The sequence below is a fragment of the Sebastes umbrosus genome, chromosome 8 (genome assembly GCF_015220745.1).
Source record: "Sebastes umbrosus isolate fSebUmb1 chromosome 8, fSebUmb1.pri, whole genome shotgun sequence".
Taxonomy (NCBI): Eukaryota; Metazoa; Chordata; class Actinopteri; order Perciformes; family Sebastidae; genus Sebastes; species Sebastes umbrosus.
In genome coordinates, this window is record NC_051276.1 from 11,688,112 (window position 1) to 11,713,793 (window position 25,682).

Sequence of the window (25,682 nt, forward strand, 5' to 3'; positions counted from 1 at the left end):
GTCCACTTAAAGGACCAGTGTGTAATATTTAGGGGGATCTATTGTCAGAAATAGAATATAATATTAATAAGTATGTTTTCTTTAGTGTATAATCACCCGATAATAAGAGTCATTGTGTTTTTGTTACCGTAGAATGAGCCGTTTATATCTGCATCGGGAGCGGGCCCTCTCCACGGAGTCCGCCATGTTGTGCCGTCATGTTTCAGTAGCCCAGAACAGACAAACCAAACTCTGGTAACTTTTCCTACTTGGAGTCGGAGTCGATGACTTTACTCGCTCCCGACGCCGCTGCTCACTCTCTCTTGCTTCACCACTCACTTCCCACATACACACACACTCTGAGCACGCTACTCTTTTAACAACTGGCTCTAGAGAGGGCCATTCACGTTTTCATGTCGGCCACCGTAGCAATCCTACACGCTTGGCACACGGGAGAAGTTGTAATCTGCAACCTCACCGCTAGATGCTGCCAGATCCTACACACCGTTCCTTTAATAGCTTTTTCGGGAGCTTTTAACTGCATCTCACGTTCTCTAGCCTCTGAGGAAGACTACAAGGAAAAGTGGACCTTGAGAAGTTTGACATTTTGGAAAATACACTTATTAGCTTTCTGGCAGGGAGATAGCTGAGAAGATCGATACCACTCTCATATTTGTCCGTTCAATATGAAGCAGCCAGTTATCTTAGTTTAACACTAAAATTGGAAATGGGGGCAAACAGCTAGCCTGGCTCTGTCAAATGGTAACAAAATCCATCTAGCTGCACCTCAACAGCTCACTAATATAATACAATTGCTTTGTATCTGTGTAACCCTGAGCTCTGGCTACGCACTTCACTCATACACATCATCATGGCATCACCACGTTTGCGCACAATCGTTTTTATCTCAGATCCTTATCCAAATGTTCTAGATAAGCAGGCAGCAGCTTCAAAGTCCCGCCCGACTAAATTCACCTCTTGACTGAAGTGAGAATCTCTCTTGACCAAACACCGGTGCTCCAGTCCCTCCAGGGCAAAATGAAAGGTGTCTGAGTGTGTGTGAATGTGTGCGTCAGATCACTGATAGCTTTGGAGCCTAAATAAATATGACAGAGCAGACGTCCATTGGCTCTGCAACACAAGACATATCTTTCTCGCCAACGTGTTGTTATACACACAAAGAACATTTGCAATTCATGTCTCTCTCTCAGGGTACACTGTATTCCCTGTGGTCGCCGAAGCAAAAGAGAGAGTCACATCACCTCTGGGGATTGCAAGTGCATCTGTGAGTGTGCTACTTAGTTAAATATGTCAAAACCATTTTTCAATATGTCACAGTCTTTATTTTCTGATTTATTGTCTCGTGAAAAGATCCTAAAAAGAAAAGAGGATTTAATCATCTCTGTTTTTTTTAACATCTCCAAAAGGAATCCCCTTATTGTCCTTCATGTAATGTTAGATGATATTAAAGGGATAGTTCAACATTTTGGGAAATACACCTCTTTGCTTTTTTTTCCGAGACTAAGTTAAGAAGATCAATACCACTCTCATATCTGATTGCTCTGTATAAGCTGGAGCCAAGACACAGTTAGCTTAGCTTAGCATAAAGAGTGGAATCAGGGGGACACAAATAGCGTGGCTCTGTCCAAAGATAACAAAATCCACCTACCGGCACAGAGGAGACCAAGAAATAGTCCGGTAACCCGTAACTTGTTGTTTTCAAACTCCAATATATGTACTGATTAAACAAACGAGAATTTGTTAATTAGTGAGCTTTAAAGCCCCGACACACCAACCCCACATCAAAGAAATAGTGGCGACGAAGGCCACCAGTTGCATCGCCCCACATCGCGTTTGTCTTGGCACTCAAACACACTGCAAAGACTACAGCCAACAGCCAGTTAGCACGTACGTCCTGCGTTAGATGAAATAACTCTCCAAACCAGCAGGCAGCGGTAGTCTGTATTCGTCATTCCAAAAGGGAAACAGGAAGATAGAGGACTGCGGATATACAAGCCGTTATTATGAGACGTACATTAAATAAAGCATCACTCTCACTCACCACTTAGCTTCATTCCAGATGGCCATGTCGCTGTGAAAAATATCTGTGTTGTGGAATGATCAGATGAGATTAAGATGAAAAATGAGAACAGAGCCTCTGTGTGTGCCGTCTTGACTTTACTCGTTGGCTTGCTCTCCTCACTTCTGTTTCTCTTCTCGTGCACTGATTTGTTTAAGCTGAACCGCCAATCGGAGTGATTTCTCTGACTGACGGCCGCCGCCGCTGATTATGCTGAGTCATCTGAAAAAATTCTGACACGGGCAGACTAGAGCAGATGGTGTGGGACACACCGAAAAAACTAGGCAGACAGACACTCACCGACGTCCCCAAACTGTCCGCCGGCGGGCCGTCGGCTTGATGCCTTTAGAGGTGCAGGTAGGCTGAGTTTACTACCTTCAGACAGAGGCGAGGTAGATGTTTCCTAACCTGGCTATAGCTTCATATTTAACGCAAGAACTTCCATCTGACTGCTTGCAATAAAGGCAATGTGTATTTCCCAAAATTTGGGAAGTAGTAAAGCAGGGTCAACCTGGACATATCAGCAACACTGCCAACTCAAAGACAGGAGCAAAAGCACAATTTTACAATTTTAAACCAGCAAAACTAATTAAAAACATTTTTTGAAAAATTAATCATAGCAAAGAAAACCTCAATAAATACTGAGTGAGGACGTCTTAGCTGTATAACCGGGTTAATGGGTCTTTGGCAACAATTAGCAGATTACACAACAATTTCCAGAGTTTTGTTACCGTACTCTGTCTGACATTTCTCTTTCCTAATGGAAACGTTTTAACAACGGCTCAATTCTAATTCCCTCATTCTGTAAATACTACATCAGTTCTTCCCACTCTGTTTTACTCCTCTCCCTTGTACTCCCTTTTAGAAACCCCTCTTCTCTCCTCTCCTCTCCTCTCCAGTGTATCCACAACCATGGGAACTTTCAGCAAGGGGAGGAGGGTGGGAGGCCGGAGCATGAGAGGCACACGATTGGTCAAGAGGTAGGAATCATTGTGACATGATTGGCTGTGAGCCTGGGAGCTGTGAGCAGAGTTCCCTCCTTATTCCAGAGAGCATCAGTGAGCAGCGGAGTGGGACTTGCTGTGTTAGAGATGCACACCAGATACTTTTGTTTGTTTTGGTTTCTCTGATTGGGACGCTCGGAGAGCAAACACAAGCCAGGAGTGGATAAATAACCTCTTTCTGGAACTTTCTCAAAAAGATATAAAGTAAGTTTTTTATCTTACCCTATTTTCCTCCCTGTCACTCCTCTATAGTGATCACTGTCAACTGCAGCTCCTCTTACTAGTGGAGCAAAAGTGACACATCACATAAAAAGTAACATCAGTAATTTTAATGATCAGCACCAAATTTGATATACCATGAATGATAACAAATGCACACATAAATACATTATCATAAACTCTTTAACGATTTATATTCTGAAATTAGAAGTTGTGTGCGTGCAAGTGCAAGTGTGTGCACATGGTATGTGTGTTTGTTTATGTACACATGCATATAGGCATGCATGCACTTAGATGTGTACATGCACGGGAGAGTATTTACTTACATTGTGTATCTTTTAAGGATGCAACCTTTTGATTTAGGTTAGGGGAAAGTGTTTCACAGTGACCAACCTCATCTGCAAACTTGTCACCGCAATGCCTCGCATTGACAGAGGAGCTCAAGGACTCCCCTCCCAAAAATCTTCTGGTGTGACTTTCAGGCTGCAGGGTGGTGGTGGCGGTAGTCGGCTATAAATAGGCCTGCTCCAAATTGTGCTGCAGTCACACATAAATTCAGAGGGAACGAGAAATGACAGAGTCATTGTTTGTATCCGAGCAGGGAGCACTTTGATCCTCTCAGCAGCTACAAGAAATATAATTTGACTCCGGTGTAAACACTGAGTATAACCTAATAGAGTGAGTGAAAGGCAAACAGAGATGGACAGTAGTAGTGGTAGAGAAGATGATAGCATGTGTCTGTCAGTGTGTGTGTGTGTGTGTGTGTTTGGGTGAAAAGTGTTAGCATGTGTCAGAGTTTTCCTTCTTAAACAGCCACATGTGGCAATACTCAACACAGTTCCCTTTAAGGAGGTTATCACCTCTGCTGCTCAGTCAAACAACAACACCCTTCATTTCCATTGAAATACTTATCAATAACTAATCAAAGCAGCTTGCTATAGCATGATGCTGGGCGGCTTTGCAAATGTTACGGTCCATACAAGGAGAGGAGTCTTGTCTTGTTATGATGTGTACTCAATGATCACAGAGAAAAGAAAAAAGAACACAGGAAGGGTGAGTTTCAAAAGTTACATCACATAATTACACATAAAGTAGACCCAGGAGAGTTTAACATTGAGCTGGCTGACCAGCTAACAAACATATGGAGCTGTTTATATTTCATATCCCAGCCCCCCTCATAGGTGGGGATGGAAATGGCATTGTTATGAAGTTTGTTTCATAAAAAAACAGCTTAGGTCTTCAACCCACACTTTTCATTTTGTTTTACTTAGTTCGAAGCCATCTAAAGATGAAAAGTTAAAAGTGTTGCATACTAAAAAACAAGCTGCTGTCTCCTGCCCTTTGTTGCTTCATAGCGGGGGACTCAGCCTGCTGTTTCTAATATCTACCTGTCTGTCAGCCTGTTTTTCTCAGAGCTTCTTTATTGCAGTGCAGAACACAGGGAGCCTTGTGTTGTACCTGACCTCTACTATGCAAATATATATGCTGCCTGCTAGCGCTGCACCTCCATGTGGGTGAGTCTGCGAGATGAGAGCGCGACACTAAGCCCATTGTTTCACCTGTGCATCAACTGAGATAGAGGCTGTAGTCACAGACAGGGGTGTCCGCGCTCAACTCCTCACTTCTTGCTCTGTGATGAAGCATCGACTGTGCAGAGATCACACCAAGTCAGATAAGGCTGAATAATGGATGGCTGCGCTGACTCGACAATGACTTTAACACCACACAGCATCAGAGAAAAATGATTATGGAGCCCACATTAAATTTTTAAACATGTTTGTATCCTTGTTGTTGTGTTGGTCGCTTTTTTGAATGAGTGTTTCTGCTTGCCAGTGTGAGTGAATGGGAACACAGAGTAATGAGCCTCGCCCAATGTACTCTGTGTGTACTGTACAGGGACAAAAAGCACCTGCGCTGCTCCTGGTGTGTTAGTATCAGCCTTCTGAAGAGGAGCTCTGCAGCTGTGTGTGTGTGTCTGCATGTACGTGCACAAAGTGATGAAAATGTATGCAAATTGTCAATTGATTTGATAAACTTGATTGACATTTTATTTGTAACAGTGTCGCTCAGATGATCAACTGTCAACCGTTCATCATTGACAACACCCAACTTACATTTATCGTTTACAGCACGCAATTTTTGTTACTTCTGCCCAAAATGTGAATCAAATACCACAGACACCAAAGTCGAGAGTAGAGCGGTTCGCTGAGAGGACATGTTCTTTTTTTTTTCATAGGGTGGAAGCAAGCCCCCAGGAAGAGCGTCGGCCGTTGATCCCAATTTTCGTAGTGGCCAAACGGTGGTACTACAACTTCCGTATCCATCACATGATGCCATTGGGCCCAAAAATACTTTTTCCCATAGACTTACATCGGGAAAGAGACGTCAGTAACTCAGCGGATAATTTTGAGCTAAACCAACCAGTATGAGACCGAGCCATGTGACCGAGCACACGTTACTGCGCCTGCTCCATGGGCCCAATGAACGCGGAAGATCACCGGAAGATCACCGGAAGATCACCGGAAGATCCGGGTACTTTTCCACTCGGAAGTTGAGCCATTTTGGCATCATGCACCACTGAGCAACTTTCATAGGAATGAACGGGAGCCCGCCTCCAACGCTGTATCCAGTTCTCTTTATACATCCCTGGGTGGAAGTAATAAAAATTGCGTGCTGTAAACGATAAATGTAAGTTGGGTGTTGTGAATGATAAATGACCGACAGTCACTATCAGAGCAACACTGTTACAAATAAAAATGTCAATCAAGTTTATCAAATCAATTGACAGTGTATCACTCTATTATTAACTTCACATATATTTGTATCACTTCCCTTTTCTTCAATTAGTTTTTGTTACTTCCACCCTTCAGGCTACTTTCCTTAAATGATAAATGGCAATTTTGTGTTGTGAATGATTAATGATGAATGTAAGATGGTGAAAATGATGAAACATGGCTCTGTTTTCATCATATCACGGCTGTTTTAGTCAAATCGGTTTTCAATTAATCAAATCACTTGATAAATTATCACTCCATTTTTCAATTCACATGCATTTTCATCACCATTTTTGTTACTTCCACCCCTCATACACTGGTTTCACTGATGATGATGATCTGTCAGACCTAAACTTAAAGTGACAATGTAGATTCAAGTGTTCTTCAGACTTTGTCGTATTCACATGGCTGTTAGCGGGAGTAGCTATGAGTGTAATAGTGAGTGATGTTATGAGTTTCCAGAGGTGAAGGGTCAGCGGTCAAGCAACAGTGGAGGACTGCAGTGTTTGGTGCCAACAAAAGCCAAATGTCACACGTTTCCCTGAGCCATTCTTGGCATTGTATAAGTGGGAGTTAATGGAAAATTATATCATTTGTTTCCCAAAGCATATTCATTACTGTAATAAAGGCAGTGTTTGTTTTCCTCTGTTTTTCTGGCAAGGGAGAGTATGCAAAAGCCCTCTAAAGCCCTTGTGCAGAGGCACTGCAATATGCATACATACACACAGACATGCACACACAAACAAATAGAAGCAAGCAATGCCAGCAGCATTTAAGTATCTTTTTATTGGAAACTCTGTTCCCATAACAATGAGCAGGAAAGTCTAGTGTGTACTCGGGGCTTTTAGAGACCTTGCTGGTCTATCGAGCTTCAGTAACATTTACTGGGCGGGTTGATTGATTGTAAAAGTCCAGTCCTTTTAAAGAGATGCTTGGAAGGTATTTTCATCAATTACTTTTACTGATCTGTTTTTAATTTTAAAGTGACAGGAAACAGGTTTTTGGAATCAAGAATGGTTTGTTGCTGGGGTAAAAGATGTTCCCAGCCTCCAGATGTTTGGCAGTATTGTCATGAATCCTGTGACGAATGAATGTGCTGTTTGATATTGAATCCAAGGTGGGTGACTTTTGAACCTCTGGAGTCTGCTTCCCCTTGCACGCCCTTAAAAGGCAGCACCATAGACCATCCCATGACATATAACGACTTACACAGACATGTCTAAAACATACATAGAGGAAAAGATACAAGAAGATAAATGTGTCTCCCCCTCTTCCTCTCTCTCTCTCTTTGTAGTAGGGCCCAATAAACACTGACCTTCAGCACAGCTGGATGGTATCAAGGGAACCACAACACAAGGTCTTACGATTAAACCACACTGTCATGTTGCGGGGCAGATAGCCTTAAAACCCCCCTCCAGCTAGTTTTACTTCCTGTTTTTTGGTTCTTTCTCAAAGAGAGAATGGGGGTGTGGTTAATAGTCAGATGTAATTCCATGGCAACCAGATTGCATCGTTTTTCAACCCAGTTTAGATGAAACCAGCTTAGATGAATTTACTAATCATCATACCATAAATGAGACAAGAATTAGCGCAACACACCGACTCTCTCTCACTTGCTCTCTTCTTTACCGCCTCCTCCTGGCAAGGCGGCCGCCTGGCTTCTGCTTCGAGGAGCCGCACCGCTGCACACCGGCCACAGCACACCGGCCACAGCACACCGGCCACAGCACACCTGAGGATGGCATGTAGCCTAGGTCCGCCGTTTGAAATACCGTTTCGGGACGTTTTGGAGGTGCACCGTCCGTTTTCGCCTCAGCTCCAGCATTGACACCACACCGGGCTGCACTGAGATCCGTTTATTTCTCTAACAGGCCTTATTTCTTATTTTCTTTTGGGCTGAAAGTTGTACGCTCCCCGTCGCCCATTGGGTATTTTCCGTAAATTTATCTCCAGGAGGAGGAGACGGTAAAGAAGAGAGCAAGTGAGAGAGGCAGTCAGTGTGTTTTTGAGCACAGAATTAGGTTATTTGTCAAAAAAAAATTGGGTGAACAGGAAATGCCTCAAATAAATATGAAATATCACAGAAATGTCAAAGTACACTGGAGGGGGCTTTAAACTGATGTACATCAACATAAGCAGGGGCTGACGAAGCAGATAACGAGGGCCTCTGCAGCAGCATCTGTGTGATGATTTTGTTACGTTATGCAGGAAGAATGACCTTCAAGGGACATGAGAGAGGAGAAGAGGAGAGAAACAGCTGGGGCCTCGAGTTACTTCCCTTTCCCCTTGTTCCACTGGAAGTCCTGTCATTGTGTTTGTTAGCTTTTTAAAAAAAATATAGAGCAACAGCTTGCACCACTTTTATAGACGCACAGCTAGTAGTGATGTGGGATCTGCCCTCGCCTGAATTGTGGAGGGAATAGGTGGGGGGGCTTGATAATGTCTCAAGAGAGCGATGGTATGCGCTGGTCATCTTTTGGTCATCTCTCGCACGGCACATCCTGGCGCTTTGCTTAACAAATAGAGAATACTTTGTTTTCCTGCACTGCAGGAAAACTTTCCGTAAACAACTGTTGACATTTTCTATGTTTAGACGGGGTCACGGCAATGTTGCTCTTAAAATCATAAGATAGTAGACAGAAGAGCTTTGTGCCTCTGCAGACTGGGGCAATGCTTTGATAGAAACCCAACTCCTTTGTTTCGTTTTTATTTCACTAATCCTCTGAGTCAAACACACACAAACACAGGGAGTGTGTGTGTCCAACATGTCTATCAGAACAGGACAGTATCACATACAATAGTGACAAGTGAACCACTTTCAGCTGTTTGAGAGTGGAGCAGTGAAATGAGAACATTCAGCACTTAATGACTGCTCCAGCCCCACGACCACGGCTCCTCCAACAGAAAGAGTGAAGCAACTGGATAGTGTTGCGCTGTAACACATCAACGTGTCTCTCACTGAGAAGTGATTGCAGTGCTTGGAGTAAGCACACACCGCAGAGTAATTGGAGTTAAGTGCCTTTGACAGCTAGTGTTTGTGCAAGGAAGGGATGAATAAACATAAAGGGTGGCACATGGATTGTTTGATTTTTTTTTTTCATGCAACAGGGCCAAAAAAGACTCACTTGAGCTTACTCCTGATATTTGCACTGATCCTCCACCTTCCTCTGAATGATATCCACGAGGTATACGCTTTCATGCCAGTAGAGAGACGGCTTGCCAGTTGGCAAGAGTTATATTAAAACAAGGACATTTGGTCAGGTGTCCTATATTATTTATCAGGTCACGGCCCTGATAAGAACCCTGCTTGCTGTAGGATGCTGGGAATGGAGCTAAGCCAGCTATAGCTAACATTAGATTAGGCAGGCTTTGCTTGAACCGCTACATGTGAAACACTTTACTGGTGTAAAGTTAGGTATGGTGGTTGTTTTAACTATCCAAACTGGCTTGGCAACAGTACAGTCATGTTGCATCAGGTCAGTTTTTGGAAGAATAATCGAGCTCCCCACTGTTGCGGCATTGAATTATGTCTCTCCTGAATTAGGGTGGGGTATGCTCAAAATGAACAAGCTCTTACAACGTGTGCAACATGTGTCTGCCCACATCAATGGTGTTTAGCTGTTACAAACTGGCACGCTTTGAAGGCGGGGGGAAAAGCCTGCTGTCATTGAAAGGGGACAAGATGAGATAATTGTTTAAATATGTGGGCATAACAAGTATAGGAAGTATAGGAAAGTATGATTGAGTACAGAAAAACTTGCTTATCCATCACAGGGCTGTGGGAATTTGTCTTTGATGTGACCATTGAGTGTTAATTCAAACTTTTGGGGGGTTTCCTGTTGACTCATTTCAAACTTGGGTCAGAATTGAAGGTAATATTGTAAATCAGCTCCAGCCCATTCACATAATTATTTCCCGTTATACTGTATATCTGCTTCATGGGAAACGCGACATGGCTGTTTCACACACTGACGCGTTCACATTTTCCTCACCCGCGTCATATTCCTGTAAACATCGAACACACATGTTGGAGCTTAGACTCAATAGGTCAGTGTGACAGCTTGCTTTATCCACAATCATAACATCTAATCTGCTGAGCTTTTTTGGTTTACGGTGCTGCAGCACTCGCTGCACTCGTTTGCCAAATTTAAGCTTACATGTGCTAATAGTCATCATATACTATAATATTTCATAAGAGGATGCATGACGTTGATTTCTGGATTTAGATAAAGCTCATTCATTTCACTTGGTAGTATATTATCTGTAATGTTTGGAGGGTCTTTATTGGGGAATGACTACATTGGGGTTGATACCCGACTCACAAATTCCACACATAAAATACATCAATAAATATCCCACTCCCACTAAAATTTTGAAGCTTTTACGTGGCTTAAAAAAGGCGGTTGCTAACAGGTGGCTAAATAAGACTACTAAACGTCATCACACGTCCGCCTTTACAGCCTCGTTGTGTATAGTCGCGCTCATGTGATAGTGATGTAGTTCGTTTTTAGCCTAACTTTAGCATGTTACTTCAAATACTACTTACAGTAAGTATCATAAATGTTTTTCTGCAATAATCCAAAATCAAATTGAAAAATCTTATTGGCTTTTTTGTCGAGGGAACCACTTCCCCCGACTTCCTGGTTGGCCTACAAACATACTTCACCTCTGCACCACTCTATAGACACCAAATATCAACTTTGTTTATAGTCTGTATTCAGTATTCATATAATAAACATATCCCACATGCGATTAGCTGACTGAAATAATACAGTGTAAATTAGGCGGATTTCACTCGCCATCAAGATATCATCTACGCTGAGAAGCACACCACATAATCTTGTTGTTACGACAATAAAGTCCCAATGATAGCTCATAATCCCTTACAGACATCTGAATGTCTCATCATATTCATATCCTCCCCATAATCCCATTTATCTGTTATTTATCCATAAACAGAAGGGAGATTGGACACAGATGCTCAAAATGTTCCCTTGAAATGAGTTTGCCCTCTTCCTGGTTTTATTTGTCTGCCGGTTCAAACTAGATAAATGCTATCTGTAGTAAAATGTCACTCTCTATTTTGCGTCCTCACTCCTACGCTCTGTTTCTCTCACCAGAGTGGCTGGAAGAGCATTCGGTTGAGTCTAAGGGTCTAATTCCATGTGACTATCTAAGGATGTTGGCTCACGAGCCTCAGGCAGACCTAAATTAATCTCATAGCCTATCTCATAACACGTTGATCTGTAGCGTAGAGACGTGCGCTCGGCTCTGTCTCATAAATCAGTCAAACAAATGATCAAGTTATGCAGTACTTTAAACAATGTACCGAATATAATTCAATGGATACAGTAGATGTATTATTTTACTGAATGCGTATACAGTATGAAATGTGTGCTTTACTGCATACTAAGGTCATATCTTAAGGGGTTTAGTGAAGTTTCTACTGAAATGAGCTTTTGTGAAGATTAGTGCGGCATAGTATTAGCTTGTTGGCAAAACTCAGGTTGAAATAAGGGTCGTCTTTACATTAAATGCACCAATTCCATAGTTTAAATAGCTGGGGAGTTTGTGATATATCTGTTCTGCCATTTTGACTCATCAAGAAGACACTGACTATAAATGTTTTCTCTGGAAGTCGGGTAAGTATATCTGCTGGAAAATATTTGGTTTTATGGTTTGTCTGTTATTACGTAGTCAAGACGCCAACATTTTTGTGGTTTGATGCCGCTTCAAACTGATACATCTGATCATCGTAGGGCTTCGCAGCCCTGTCCTCCTTGTATTTCTGCCACTGGAAATGTTTTATAAAAACAAGATTACAGATATGTAATCAGCTTTCTGGCTCTCCTCATATAATCCGAGGCCAAACTAAGCCTCAAAGGGTGGACCTTCTTTACATAACATGACGAGAAATCAGAAACAGCATATCACCTCAGAGCAGCAGAGCTTTGGCAGTCTTTCCCTCAGCTGATTGGTTTGTCTGCTTTGCTCACCTTAACCCAGTGTAACAGTCACACAACGTGCCCAGGGGAGGGGGAGGCTCCCCCACTGGCAAAAACATTCACTACACGCACTGTCATTGCTGTGATTCATACGTTTAAGGACAGCTCAGCTGATTTGAACCTCCCTATGTGCATTTGTGCTAGAGTACAATACATCCATGGGTAAAATGCTTAGACTGTAGATATAGATGAACAACGCGACTCCACTTCCTCCCACTGTACAAAAGTGAAGCCAAAATATCCCGGATACAGCAGCAGTGATCGAGGGCCTAAACCTCATTTAATGTTTTCAAGAAAGCAATGGAACTATATATTAAGACAATAACTTCAGCAAAAAACTTAAAGGTCCCATATTGTAAAAAGTGAGATTTTCATGTCTTTAACATTATAAAGCAGATTTAAGTGCTTTATAAATACAAAAACGCTCAATTTACGGAGAAACACACACAGCCTGTATTTAGAAATTGTGCGTTTGAAACAAGCCGTTAGGATTTCTGTCCATTTGTGATGTCACAAATATACAATATTTAGACCATTACACGGTTTTAAATGTAAACATTCTAAATGTGTCCCAGTTTATTTCCTGTTGCAGTGTATATAAATAACATCAGCTGACAGGAAGTAAACATGGACCCAAGCTGTTGCCTAGCAACACAATTCCGTTGAAATGCACTAAAACCGAGCGTTTCAGAAAGAGGGTAAATACAGGCATATTCAAGCAGACAGAATGAGGAAAATAAAGTTTTTTTTTAACACTACAGCATGTAAACATGTTCTAGTAGAAACACAAAATACAAATATGAACCTGAAAATTAGCATAATATGGGACCTTTAAATTACTATTTATTTATTTTAGACCCCTGGCATGTTTTGTGTTACTTTATTTTATTTCATTTTATGTTTTGCTTGTTTTTATTTATTTTTATTTTCATCCCTTAATTTCCTTTATACGTATTTACAAACATATTTAATTGTTTATTGTAGGCCTATTGTAAACAGCTTTAAAATAAAGTCTATGGGGGCCTGGAGCTTCTCCTCTTTGACTCTATATACTCTGTGTCGTGTCGTCTGGGCCAGAGAGAGCAGCTGGTGACCTCTTTAAAGACTCTCTTCCGGCCGCTACCTGCTATAACGTTAGCTCATTACACACCTGTGTGAGCACGAGGCGTCATATCGTCATTCCTCCTCTTTAGTGGAGGTTAACCGACTAACGGTAGCCAGCTAGCATACCTTCAACCCCTGAGCCGAGACACCTGTCCTCAGTCTGTCCTCAGTCTGTCCTCAGTCTGTCCACAGACCATGAACCTGATATGAATCCTTCATCAAACTCCCGGTGAGTCAGCCAACAAGACAACATGTCAGAGTCACTGGGATCAGTAACAGTTAGTTAGCCCTACATATTTACTACACATTTACTGCACATTAAACTCTGTTACTTGTTACTAAAAAAAGTCCAACATGTTACTAACGTTAAACACTGAACATATATACATAGAGCCACAAGACTAACACCAAAACACTGAAATATATAGCTAACAGTTAGCTAACAGTAAACCGTTATTTAGAATGCTGCTAGCATAATGTGCTAATGGCTAGCTTGCGCAGACTAGAGATGACGAAGTTGTGTGGATAGTTATAACTTAAATACCTACAGTAGTTTCTGTATTTAGAGTAAATATCATATAATACTTTAGTGAAAGTCTGGGTATGCTATACTATGTAATATATATGTATATGTTTACTCTGTAATACTGTGTGTTCATTCACATGGAAGAGATTCTGCATTTACAGTGGGGGAGAGAAAGGTGTAACACTGACAGAGCAGACACATCCACATTCACAGGAGCTGGAGCTCTATTGAGCCAAGGGAAAAATAGTGTCATGCCTTTGGGTGAAAATTTTCTAATGTACTTGGACACAACTTCAGGTTTTGTGTGTGTGTGTGAGCTTCACAATAGGCACCAATCCATTGGAAAGTAACTCAAACCTTGGCCTGGATTGTTATATGATGACACCACAATGCAATCATTACATTTTCCAGTTTGACTTACAGTACAGTATATGACATAAGTAAGTGTAACAGGTGGACTTCTGCGTTGTGTTGGTCAGATAGTAAAGACGACTGGGATCTCTTTATAGTTGGGCTCTGTTTATTATGATAAATACATAGGTCAGGGGTCAGCAACCTTAGCCCCTCTCCAGTGGCTCCCTGTGGATTTTTAAAAATGGAAATGAATAACTGTTCTTTGTTTACATTTTCAATTTTATTTATCATTGTTGTAGGTCTATGGTACGACGGTACGACGGCGTATTAGGGCCACATTGAGGAAAAATAATTAATCTGAGATTTCAAGAATAAAGTCATAATATTACAAGAATAAAGTCATAGGTTTACAAGAAAAAAGTCGTAATATTATGAAAATAAAGTCATAATATTATAAAGTAGTAATTTTACGTCTTTTTTTCTTGTAAAGTTATGACTTTATTCTTGTAATAGTACGACTTTTTTTCTCGTTAAGTTATGACTTTATTCTCGTAATATTACGACTTTTGTTTTGTAAAGTTCTGACGTTATTCTTGTAATATTACAACTTTTTTTGTAAATCTCAGATTTTTTTCCCCCTCAAAGTGGCCCTAATACTCCGTAGTACATTTGCACTTTGGCCCTCACTGCATTAGACTTATATACTATATACTTAGACTATAAACTGTGTTACCTTCATCACAATGCTCAAATGTTTTGCGGCTCCAGACAGATTTTTATTTTTTTTTTGCCTAAAATGGCTCTTTTGATAGTAAAGGTTGCTGACCCCTGACATAGGGAAACAGAACCTCCATGTTAAATCTACTGCCCACTCCAGCTCCTCTCCCACAGGATAATTATACAAAAGGGCAGTGGCAAAATATTAACCATGGAATAAAGTCAAATATACAGTAAAACATAACTGATAAACACAATAGGGAAATAGAACCTCCATGTCAAATCTACTGCCTGCTCCAGCTCCTACACAAACGAATACAATACAAAACGGAAGTTATCTTAGGTTGCCGTAACTTGCAGCGTTTACTCTTAAAACAACCATTTTTAAATGCCAATTTGTTGAAATCAATATATTGACAGGTTGGGATAGACATAACATTGTAGGAAACAAAAATATAAACAAAACAATATGACAAATAATGGGAAATATACCCACCTCTCCCACAGGATAATTGTACTAAATGGGAGAAAAGACATTTATAGTACGGAGCACAGAAGAAGAAATGAAGGAGGAGGGTCTCTGAACTTCTTCACATATTTTGGAGTTTGGAGGTTCTCCCAGTCAAAATAAACTTGAACCAGATACATTTTGTGTAACTATAACAACCAGAGAAAAAATATATAATTGTACATAATGACCTGTTACATAAGGCTGCTCATCATGTTTGAAGTAATGCCAGCCCCCAACATAAATGCAGCAGTCTTTGCATCTGTGTTTAGTTTGGTACATTTTCCCAAGCCTTTGTTAACATATGGAAAAGAACTGGAGAGGCACCCAGCATTAATTACGCATTCTCTAACTAGCCGGGTCATTAGAGGGGCAGAGACCACTAGGACTGGCTTTGCGCCTTGGCGTTAAGCGGCATTGCTGTGTTCAGTCAGTCATCAGTGTCCCATATTGAATCACGTCTGATGAGAGAGATGGAGGCTGAGATTCGCCTCACCCCTGCGTGCCTGCTGTTTTCTGCTTGGCTGTACGGACAGGAGTGAGTCATCCACGGCTCTGCAGGGCCTACTTCTGCCTTGGGTCAGTGATGTCATTTGGCTGTACTGGGCCATGTGTATGAGAGAAATGGGATAGTAGACAATGCCTTGTGTGTGTGTAAGAGGGATGGGAAAAAGAGGCTCTCGGTTCAGGATAAAACCCCCAGAAATGCTTAAAATTGTGTGATTTTATATCAGCAGAACTATACTGTAACTGATGGATGTACAGTATAGTGGCAGCTGCTATGTAAACAATGTATAGTATGGATTTAGAGAGTTAGGCTACTGTAAGTTAAAAAGCAGCAACATATATTCAGTAGCATGTTTTATTAATCATAGTAGGGGACAGAAAAGTATCAGGAGGGAAAACTTGGTGTGAGACATGCAGGCAACTATAACACACTGGTGACCTCTGCTGGCACTTCAAAGCAGAGCAGCACACTGTTTTCATTTAGTATGCCTTGAATTTAACTGTCTTTAAAAGTAGGAATTACGTTTTTTTAAGGTTATTTTACTGAATATTCATTGTCATTCTGCTGTTTGTGCACAACACCCCAGTTGTAGCCGCTACTGTAGCTGACACAGTTTAGTAATTCTCTGCAGGCTTTACACAACCCTTTTCTTAGGTTTAACTGGTCCACAGTGAGCTATAAACTGGTGCTGACACAAAGGCTTCCCTAATTATCAGTCAGCAGTAAACAGAAAGAAGTAATACAGTTTTAAAGGCCACAGACAACAGCCTCTTTCCTCCAGTAAGCCTCTACATTAGCTCTTAAAATATATCACAGGAAAATAAGATATTTATTCTTACTTTATAGACTGCTGTTTATGGCCAAGAATAATTAAATGCTAGTAGAATTTAAAAAAAGGTTTGGTATAATCAGCCAATTTATAGTCAAATTGTTTTCTGTCTCAGTATGTCAGTGTGACACTTGGGCTGATATTGACCTTGTATTAAAGCAGCATCAATTGATGGTTTTTGTTTTTGGTCACTTGGGGGTAAGATCCACCATGTTCACCAGCTAGTCGCTAACTTTGTCTGTTGGCAGTTTTGGAGTTGTGGAGGTAGTGTACAGTGGGTTTATATGAGGATTTTTGCTGAAAACAGCTGCCAGCTGCGACTGAAGGCGAGGTTAATGAGAGTTGTAAAATTGCAGACTGTAAAATCAAATCAGTGAGCTGAAAGACCAGCACCATTTATAGTGGCGTTCATTGACATTAAAGATGTGGGAGAGTTTGTAAAATGGTATTCTCCTACATTTTTGATAGCCCATAAAACCAGAAAATCAGCATGAACTCTAATAACACTCACTCAAATGTGACATTATCTTTAAACATTTATTAAGTCATGAACATTATACTTTAAAGGGACTCTCCAGTGATTTAGTATTGCACTTCTATTAAGTTCAGGGACTTGCTTGGTTAAAATCAAGGCTGCAGTCTGAGATATCCTGACTATCCCTGATCCAAAAATCGCTGGACCATACACTTCCCATAAGTCAACTTGATAGTGTCTTTCATTAGACGTCTTGTAAACTGTCAAACTCAGACTTTAAAAAGTTGCCTTCATTGTTACAGAACATACAGTAAAGTACAGCTGTTTTGACAGGATGAGTCCCATGATGAGTAAACTGACTTAAAGTGTAAAATGCTGTAGGTGGACCGACCTTGATCAGAGCCATTTAATGTGAAAGGTTAGGGCTTCATTAACTGTGATAAATTAATTCTTGCATGAGGTGGCAACAAAATTTTAAATATGAAAGCTTGAAGGACTTGATGACCCCTCATGATGTCACAAATTACCCTTTCCTCCTGAGCACTTTCCGTAGTAGCTGGAAGTCCATAGCCAGAATGCTACTCTCTTCTTGCACATGCATGCAACATGTAACTTATCACATTTTGAACATGACAAATCAGATGATATGAAATGTTTTTACTGAAGAATTTATTAAAATATTCCAGTGATCACACCAGATGTTAACCTGGGTCAATGGCATCTCCGTTAGTGGAGATAGAAAGCTTTTCTCTGTTGCAGCTCCCATCAGGCCGATGATCCAGATCCATTTGTATATAAAATCCTTCCAGGTGCAGCTTCACAAAATGTCCTGCAGTGCTCAGCAGAGGCTTTGAGTTAAACTGAATGTGTAATATGCCCACATGCAGTCAAAGTTACCTGATCAGAATAATCCTTTTTGTTTTTTATACCATAGGCTTCCTAATTTAATTATGTTTTTCCAAAATTTTAGTACCTGAGGTTCAGGAATCCCAAGAAGGGAAAAATTAGTGTATTCTTTATAGGCTATTCAGCTTTTAATGAAAATGATAGAAAGGTAATCCCTCTTTAAGTGGCGAGTGATCCAATGAATTGTCTGAAGAATAGTTTCAATCATAGAGACTTTCATTGCACAGTTGAATATTATTTTCAAAATACTCCCACATCTGATGAACCCAATTTTACAGCACAAAAAGCAAACAGTAAAATGCGTGACTCATGCGTGGGTCTGCCAGACAATAGGTGGAATATAAGACAATTATTTTCAAGGAGCTAGAGGTGTGAGAGCTAATTTACATTTCAAGTAAATGTTATTGTATTTCCATCCCTGGTCCACTTGCTGTGAAATTGTTTCGAGCTGCTACAAAGGGCTCATCATTGTCAACAAAGTGCTACGGGAATGAATGGAAAGGAAATTGAGCTGTTTTGCCAGATATGGCTTTATAAGAGCCACTTTCAATTTATCCATACTTGAGAGTGAATTGGAGCTCCTACATGCACTGCATATGATCAAGTGGACAGTTTTGAAGTATAGAATAAGGACTGTCATAATCCCTCCTGAAATAGAGAGTGTGTACCAAGTGACAGCAGACATCTATCATTTGCAGGTTGTGTTTCAGGGGTGTGTGTGCGCACACGCGTATGTTGGTTTGCCTTTGAGTTTTAGTGCACGAGTGTGATTGTGTCACAGGAGGTGACAGCCCTCCAGCGGTTTGATCATGGCTGATTTATGTGATGTATGGATAGAGGGATTGCGGTGGCAGTCAATGGTATTCCTCAGTGTAAAGGACAGGACAAGGTTAAGCAAAGAAAGGCACTGACTACTGAGGATCTGATCCTCAGTCGTGTCTCTCCACAGAAGACAATATCACCTAAAGTTGAGATTCATATTTATTTATTTGTACTATCGTATCTTGTAAGAGCAGCACCACTTGGAGGAGCCACTGCTATGTTTCTGCTCAGTCAGTGAGCTGCTGCTCAACACTGAGAACTGAAGCTCGTTTTCTATTCATTTATTCACCGTACAAGAGCCCATCTTACTTCAAAAGTGGTTCAGCAGTGATCTTAAAGCTGCAATCAGTGACCAAAACACAATTACTAAATCAATAGGATAATAATTTGCGCTGCCATCTTAAGATAAGTGAAGGAACTCCACAAAGTGGAAAAATCCACTTCAGTCAATGGCTGCGAAATGAGATTGATTGGGTAGCTTTTAGTGAGCATCAAACAAGTGTCACTGCATATTCACTCTGAAGACACTGTGATGTACCGTATAATGAGTTGTAATTCATTTTAATTTGAAGTATCTAAGATTGAGCTTTGCAACAGCTTTGACTGATTTGTTTGATTTCTTCATTTTAGTATTTGTCATCTAAGCTTGACTATAAATGCATAATCTTCCAGTGGCTTTTCTCCACGATATTAGCATGACAAATTTTTAGCAAAAAGCTTACTTGATTAATGTGCTCTATGCAGATCTGCCTACAAAGAGAATAAAAGTGACTGGCTATTTCAACAAAGCCACAGCGCCCGCTCATCTCAGCTGATTGAATGGCTACAATAAAAGGCTGAGATACTTTTGAGCGATTATTCAATAAGCAGCTGTGGGAGCTCGACAACAGAAAGGAGACGTTTCACAGAGTAGCTGAAATTTAGAGCACATTAGATAGCCATGACCTTCTACTGCTGGGTGAGGAGAAACCATAGCTCAGCTCAATTTTTTGCTCACTCGCCTAATGTGATCACACAGGATAAACTCCCATCGCTCTCCTAAAGATGGCAGGAAGTTAATTGAAAAAGCCAACAGAGGATGTATCAAAGGGACAGGGGGAGAAATAGCATCTGCAGAGGGCAGTTTTCATATCTGGATCTCTCTGGTGGCGGATCTGTAGGTCTAATCGCACCTCACGTAGCTAATACTTGAGCCCAGACAGAAATCAACCCCCTGTGGTTGCACTGTAGGCACACACCCTGCCGCACTGATCCATCACACACACAGAGACACACAGACAACAAGAGCTTCCTGTCTGCAATACTAAAAAAGACAAGATCTGTTTGTTTTAGTGCACGAACGTGGGTGTTTCTGACTGACAGGTCTTGCAATCGCCAGCGAGACCAGTAAATTGCCACTGAAGTGTTGCTGTGTCTGAAAGAGACGAATGTCATGTGACTGGTTATTCAGTCTAAAAATGTATTTGTGTCACAGAGAGTGCACACATGCATGAACGATCTTCACAGACCAGTTCACATCACTGTTGTGGCGAAGATTTAGAAAGCATGAGTGGTCATCGGCTGCAGTTTTAATTGATAATTTGCATTTCAAAATACTTTTATTTCCACTGGTGCAGCTTTCAGATGCGTGTATAACAAGGTGAATAATAATAGCTGGCTGAAATCAACAGTGTGATGTTGTTTATCCATCTATTTTTCCCTCTGTGTACTTTGTATCTGCACTATGTCTCCTGCTGATTCAGTTTTTGCTAAATTAGCTTTGTGCTCTCAAGGCTTAAATCCACACCATTTTGGAGAATCATCATATTTGGACTCTAGGCCCACCCTGAAGAGGCAGCGAGAGATGGGAAGAGGGAGAGTTTATTTCAGTCATTTTAACAATTCCTTCCAGCCACGATAGACCTTTAGTCGAATTAGATCTACCAGAAAAAATCTGCAAAGCTGATCATGATGACACTGCGAATTTTTATAAGTGGCCGTTAATGACACAACAGTGTGCACTAAGACACTGAGTTCTTGACAGTTTCAAAATGTCAACTGCGCCGCCACGTTTAGGAAAGTTTGTATCACTCTGCCTGTTAATTAGCGTTTTCTCAGTCTGTGTCGGGTGCTACATACAATCAGAGAAGATGGGATTGACTGAAATAGCTGTTTACAGTCTCAAAACTGCAGTCTAGACAAATTCAAAATAATTGACTGGGTTTTCCTGACAGGCACCGGTACAATAGAGGTGCAACTGTGTAGGATGTGTCAAGTACAACATAGCCAGCGAGGCTTTGCAGACAGCTTAATCAAAACGACAGTCACATCATTATAACACTTAATTGCTGCAGAGGGATGGTAAAATGTGAGATGCCAAGAAATGTTTACACTGAAAATCCACATATCCCTGTTGCTATGTTAGGGGATTTTGGTTGCTACATTGAGACAAATTAGTTATGATTTCAGCCTGTAGCTGTGGTTAAACATGACGGTTCATAGCAGTTAACACTTACAGAGATAGCTGAATATGAACATAGGTCAAGGCTGTGGTTTGCCCTGAGCTGAGGTTATCTTGTGCTCTGTGCTCATGACTATATATGCCTTGTGTGCAACCCCACTGTAGGTCACTTAAGAGCTGATCACACCATGATGCGTTGCCAGCAAAACCTGTCACCAGAAAAACCATAGTTTTTATATGGCCTGGCGTGCCCTCCTCTCTTGTGCCGTACGTTTTTCTGGTGGTTTTTAGATGTGCTAAGGAGCTAAAATATTCTTCAGCACAATGCGCCCAGTTGCCGCTTGTCAATGTCGCACTTGGCCGAGGCAGCCAATCAAATCAAACAGGAGGCGGGCTTTACTATTTTACCACTTCCTTCCTGTTTTGATGCCCATAGATGTGGTAGGAGGGACAATGGCAAATTCAGATGAAAGGTTGATATTAGCGGTATTTAATCACAATGAACTATGTCTATATCTATATATCTATCTAAATCTATAGGACAACAATGGCAAGAGCTCGCCATCTGCTTGAATCCATTTTTTTCTCAGTTAATCACATTTGATCGCCTGGTTGCGCACGCACCCCCGCTCCACAGGCACACCACGCTGTTTTGCCCAACATGCTTTGCCAAGGCGTAAAGAAGCGGTTGCGCCTGTAGCGCGGCGTCTCGGTGTGATCGCGGCCTTTCAGTAGAAGAGAACCAAATCGACATTTTCACATTGTCTTGTTGTGATTATTTGGTGCACCCCTCAGTCTTAATGCCACTGATCTCATCAGCCCAAATCAACAAAACTAAAAGTGTAAACATGATTGGTGTGAGAGAAAAAAAAATACTGCAAATTTTCCCTGTTGGATGCCACTTTGAGAAACAGCGGGAAGGAGAGTATGCCAAGTATGCTAAGAAACTCAGACAACAAAGAATGCAGGTGCTACTTAATGTACCAATGCATGTACATTATATATGCATGTGCCTGCTTGGTACTAGGGCTATCGCAGTTAAGGAATTTCCCCTGCGATGATAATGATTGGCTCAACAGCGCGATATGTGGTATTATTGCAATTTGTTTTTTGCAAATTACTTTATTTATCCAGTTTTTAGAGCTATATAACAAAGCTTTATTGTCGGGCTATTATTATGTATATTGTTACTTTATAAAAGACAAAGGTGAAAGTTTTAAAACTAATTAGATAGAACACAGAAAAGCAATGAGGCGCAGTGTTTTTTTCAGCTGAGATGTACTTGCTCTGGATGAAGGGAGGCTGAAGTATGTACCAAGAGGACAGACCTGCTGGTGTTTTTTGTATTCATTTCTGCTCCATTGTTGTTGTTGTTCAGCACTTGTAGCCTACATGTAGGATGTGACCTTTGGTCTTTGTGGTATTTGTCCTGCCCCTCCTCCATTGTGATTAGATGGCTGGGTAAAAAGTGACAGCGACGAGTGCAGCGTTTTATCCAAGTTGAACACTTTTCAACTCTTGGCGACCAGAAAAAAACACCAAACGTGAGGCGCTCAGCACAGAATAGCCTCTCAGCGCCTTGTCACGCTGCTGCCGTTTGTAGCATAGTGAAAATACGCGGCGCTCCCATTGCAAAGAATTCAAAAAAGAAAAAGCGTGAATATAGCATTTGTGGTGGTTCCTTGCCATCCCCTGCGGTTGGCTTGTTAGTAGCGCGGTATTGCAATATTGCGGCTATTGTGACAGCCCTATTTGGTGCTTTGGATATATTCTGGCCTCTACAGAGTTATGCGGATGGTGCACTTAAGTACAACATCAACATCATACAAAGCCTGTGCAGTGTGCACCATGTCATGACCAATCCCTCTCCTCTCCTCTCCGCCCAATCGATGGAGACCGTCTGGCCAGCTCTGTCTGTTTTTCTGTCTGTGGTAATTACCTGGTCGTTAGTGATACGCGAGCCAATTTGCACCGCCCAACCCGCAAAAATTTGCATTAATCAACCATCCGAACAACTTTATGCATAATAGTAGCACAATTGTCAGGACTGAGCGTTTGCTGTATTGATGTGTTTGAGAGAGAGAGATGGAGAGACATATGGAGAGGGGATGAAGGTGGAAGGTGAACTGTTGCACGCAATGTTTCTGTAAGTTATTAATAATAATATCATTATTATTAATAACTTTGTCACGTTTTGACCTGCCCGTCAGAACTTGTGATATTTTCTAGTAAGCTTACCCGAACCCGCCCGACCCATGGGTCGACCCAGGTCGACCCACGCATCACTACTGGCCGTCCTGTCACTCCACATCTATCTAGTGGAGATGGGCCTGAGCTAAGGGACCGGAGTGGAGGATAATGTGTTACCTGTTTGGCTGATTTCTCATTCAAAGTACATCTAGTGTTGCAGAGGATTCCTGGTAGACAGGTATAAAGTGGAGTTGGTGTTGTTTCTAAGCTCATGGACCATATAAATGAAGGCTTATGTAGTAAATGGCAAGTGACATGCTGGTAAATGTGTTGCTTTTCTATGGAATAGGGTGATAGAAATGAATTGTTAGCCTGGGTATCCCTAATGTGGAACACAGACAACCATAAAGGAAGTTGCTGCTGTAGGGAAAATATATTATTCAGGGACTGCATATGTGCATTCACACAAAACTTGAGAGAAATACACAAAGAGGACAGCAGAATTGAGCAGTACTAAATTGTCTCCTTTACTTCTTGCTGGTTGATAACAACAAGACAAACTTAGACGTGACAGGAATGCCAAAACACAAGTAGACATTCTGTATATGCCCCAATCAAACCACACCAGAATTTGATTATTTTCTTCTTTGAAGTTCTACAGGATTTTTCCGCATGTGTCTTAACATTTTACAATCTATGAACAGTTAAGGACATCCAGTTCAGCACAACTGGCGTCTTGGTTTGTTTGTGTGTGAGAGAGAGAGAAAGAGAGAGAGAGAGAGAGAGAGAAAGGAGAGAGAGAGGCAGGTGTAGGCTTGGGGTTATTAGGCCAGGTAAACAGAGCAGGGTTGTGTAACTCTGGCTGATAATTCACTGACCTTTACCTTTTACAGCCTAATGCATTCTAATAGGCCAGTGGATCCCAGCATGGCTCCTTTCTCACCCACACACACACACATGCATCGTGTTCCCCCTTCACCACACACACACACACACACACACACACACATGCACACGTATCTGGTTGTCTAGGAGATCTAAGCTTTCATACTCTCAAACCACAAAACCCCTGGGAGGTGGTGTAAACTTACCTCAGCCTGTCAAGATACTGCTATCTTGCTTGAAAACAATAAACAACATACTAACAAAAACTCCATAACTGCATATAAGCTCTTTACAGATTTGTACAATCTGTTTTTTCATTTAGTAAAAACTTAACTTACATGAAGTAACCTAAATCTAATATTTTTGAATACAGCAGAATGTTTGATTTACTTTTTAAAGGACGGGTCCATCTGTGTACTTTTTGTTTCTTTCAAATGGAAACGCCTACTCAGCCATTAGCAAAAAGCAGTGACGTAGGTTACCAAAGTAAGCTAATCAATAAGGTTATGAATAACGTGAATGCTAGCACTAGCTGAGTCAAGGTTGTATGTATACTCCTGTGTTCTGTATGGTTAAATTACTGCTTTTGTGAATGTAGTCTGGTGGCTTTGAAGAGAACGATATAACAGCTTCAGTTCCCCGTCAGAAAGGGCTGTTTGACGGCAAGGTAAAGCGGTTGTGGACGGGAGCAGCAGAAAAAGGTATTTTAGCTACCTCAAAAAAAAAGCCCACCTAAAAAAAAATCAGTTTAAGTGTACGCTATATTTAGAATATTTTCCCTGCTTTACCTTGCTATCAGACAGCCCTTTCTGATGGGGAACTGAAGCTATTATATCACTGTCTTCAAAGCCACCAGACAAACAGTTATTTTACATCCCAGAACACAGGAGTTGCTGGTCTACCGCTGCATGAAGCGGTTAGTTTGTTTGTGTTATTGTGTGACTTTTGGATCCAAACTAACGTAGTGTCCACACAGCAGTACATTGCTTAGCTTCAGTGCCGGTACTCCCGTCTGCTTCTCCACACTATGAGCGTGCCGACCGCCATCTAAGTTACTGTATGCAACCACAAGGATGTTTATATGCTGTATATGTAGCAGCGTCATCATGCAGAAACCTACATCAGGTCACGTGGGAAGAAGTTTTTAGAAGGGCTTGAGAAAATGGCAATTTGACGCTAAAAATAAATACTTCAACCAAAATTTGAATGTTTGGATTTGAAGACATAAGGAACACCACTGGGAAGTTACAGAATGATATAAAAACCTAAAAAAAAGCAAAATAATGGACCCGCCCTTTAAAGTTTACATGACCAGTTTGGGAATTAGTTGAGATGAGCTGCCTCCTCACAGATGTTT

The 25,682-nt window shown here is 41.2% G+C and overlaps 1 protein-coding gene across 6 annotated transcripts in view; it reads left to right on the forward strand.

Moving 5' to 3' along the window:
- Nucleotides 1-3,127: 3,127 nt before the first annotated feature.
- Nucleotides 3,128-25,682, forward strand: part of pde4d (phosphodiesterase 4D, cAMP-specific) — a 218,555-nt gene continuing 196,000 nt past the window's right edge. For 2 of the 6 annotated variants that reach the window (XM_037779043.1, XM_037779044.1), the window contains exon 1: nucleotides 3,128-3,267. The gene's annotated coding sequence lies outside the window, so the exon portion shown is untranslated. Of the gene's footprint in view, nucleotides 3,268-13,130; nucleotides 13,395-25,682 lie in introns of those variants that run through there. The other 4 variants (XM_037779042.1, XM_037779040.1, XM_037779046.1 and 1 more) reach the window with 3 other exon arrangements.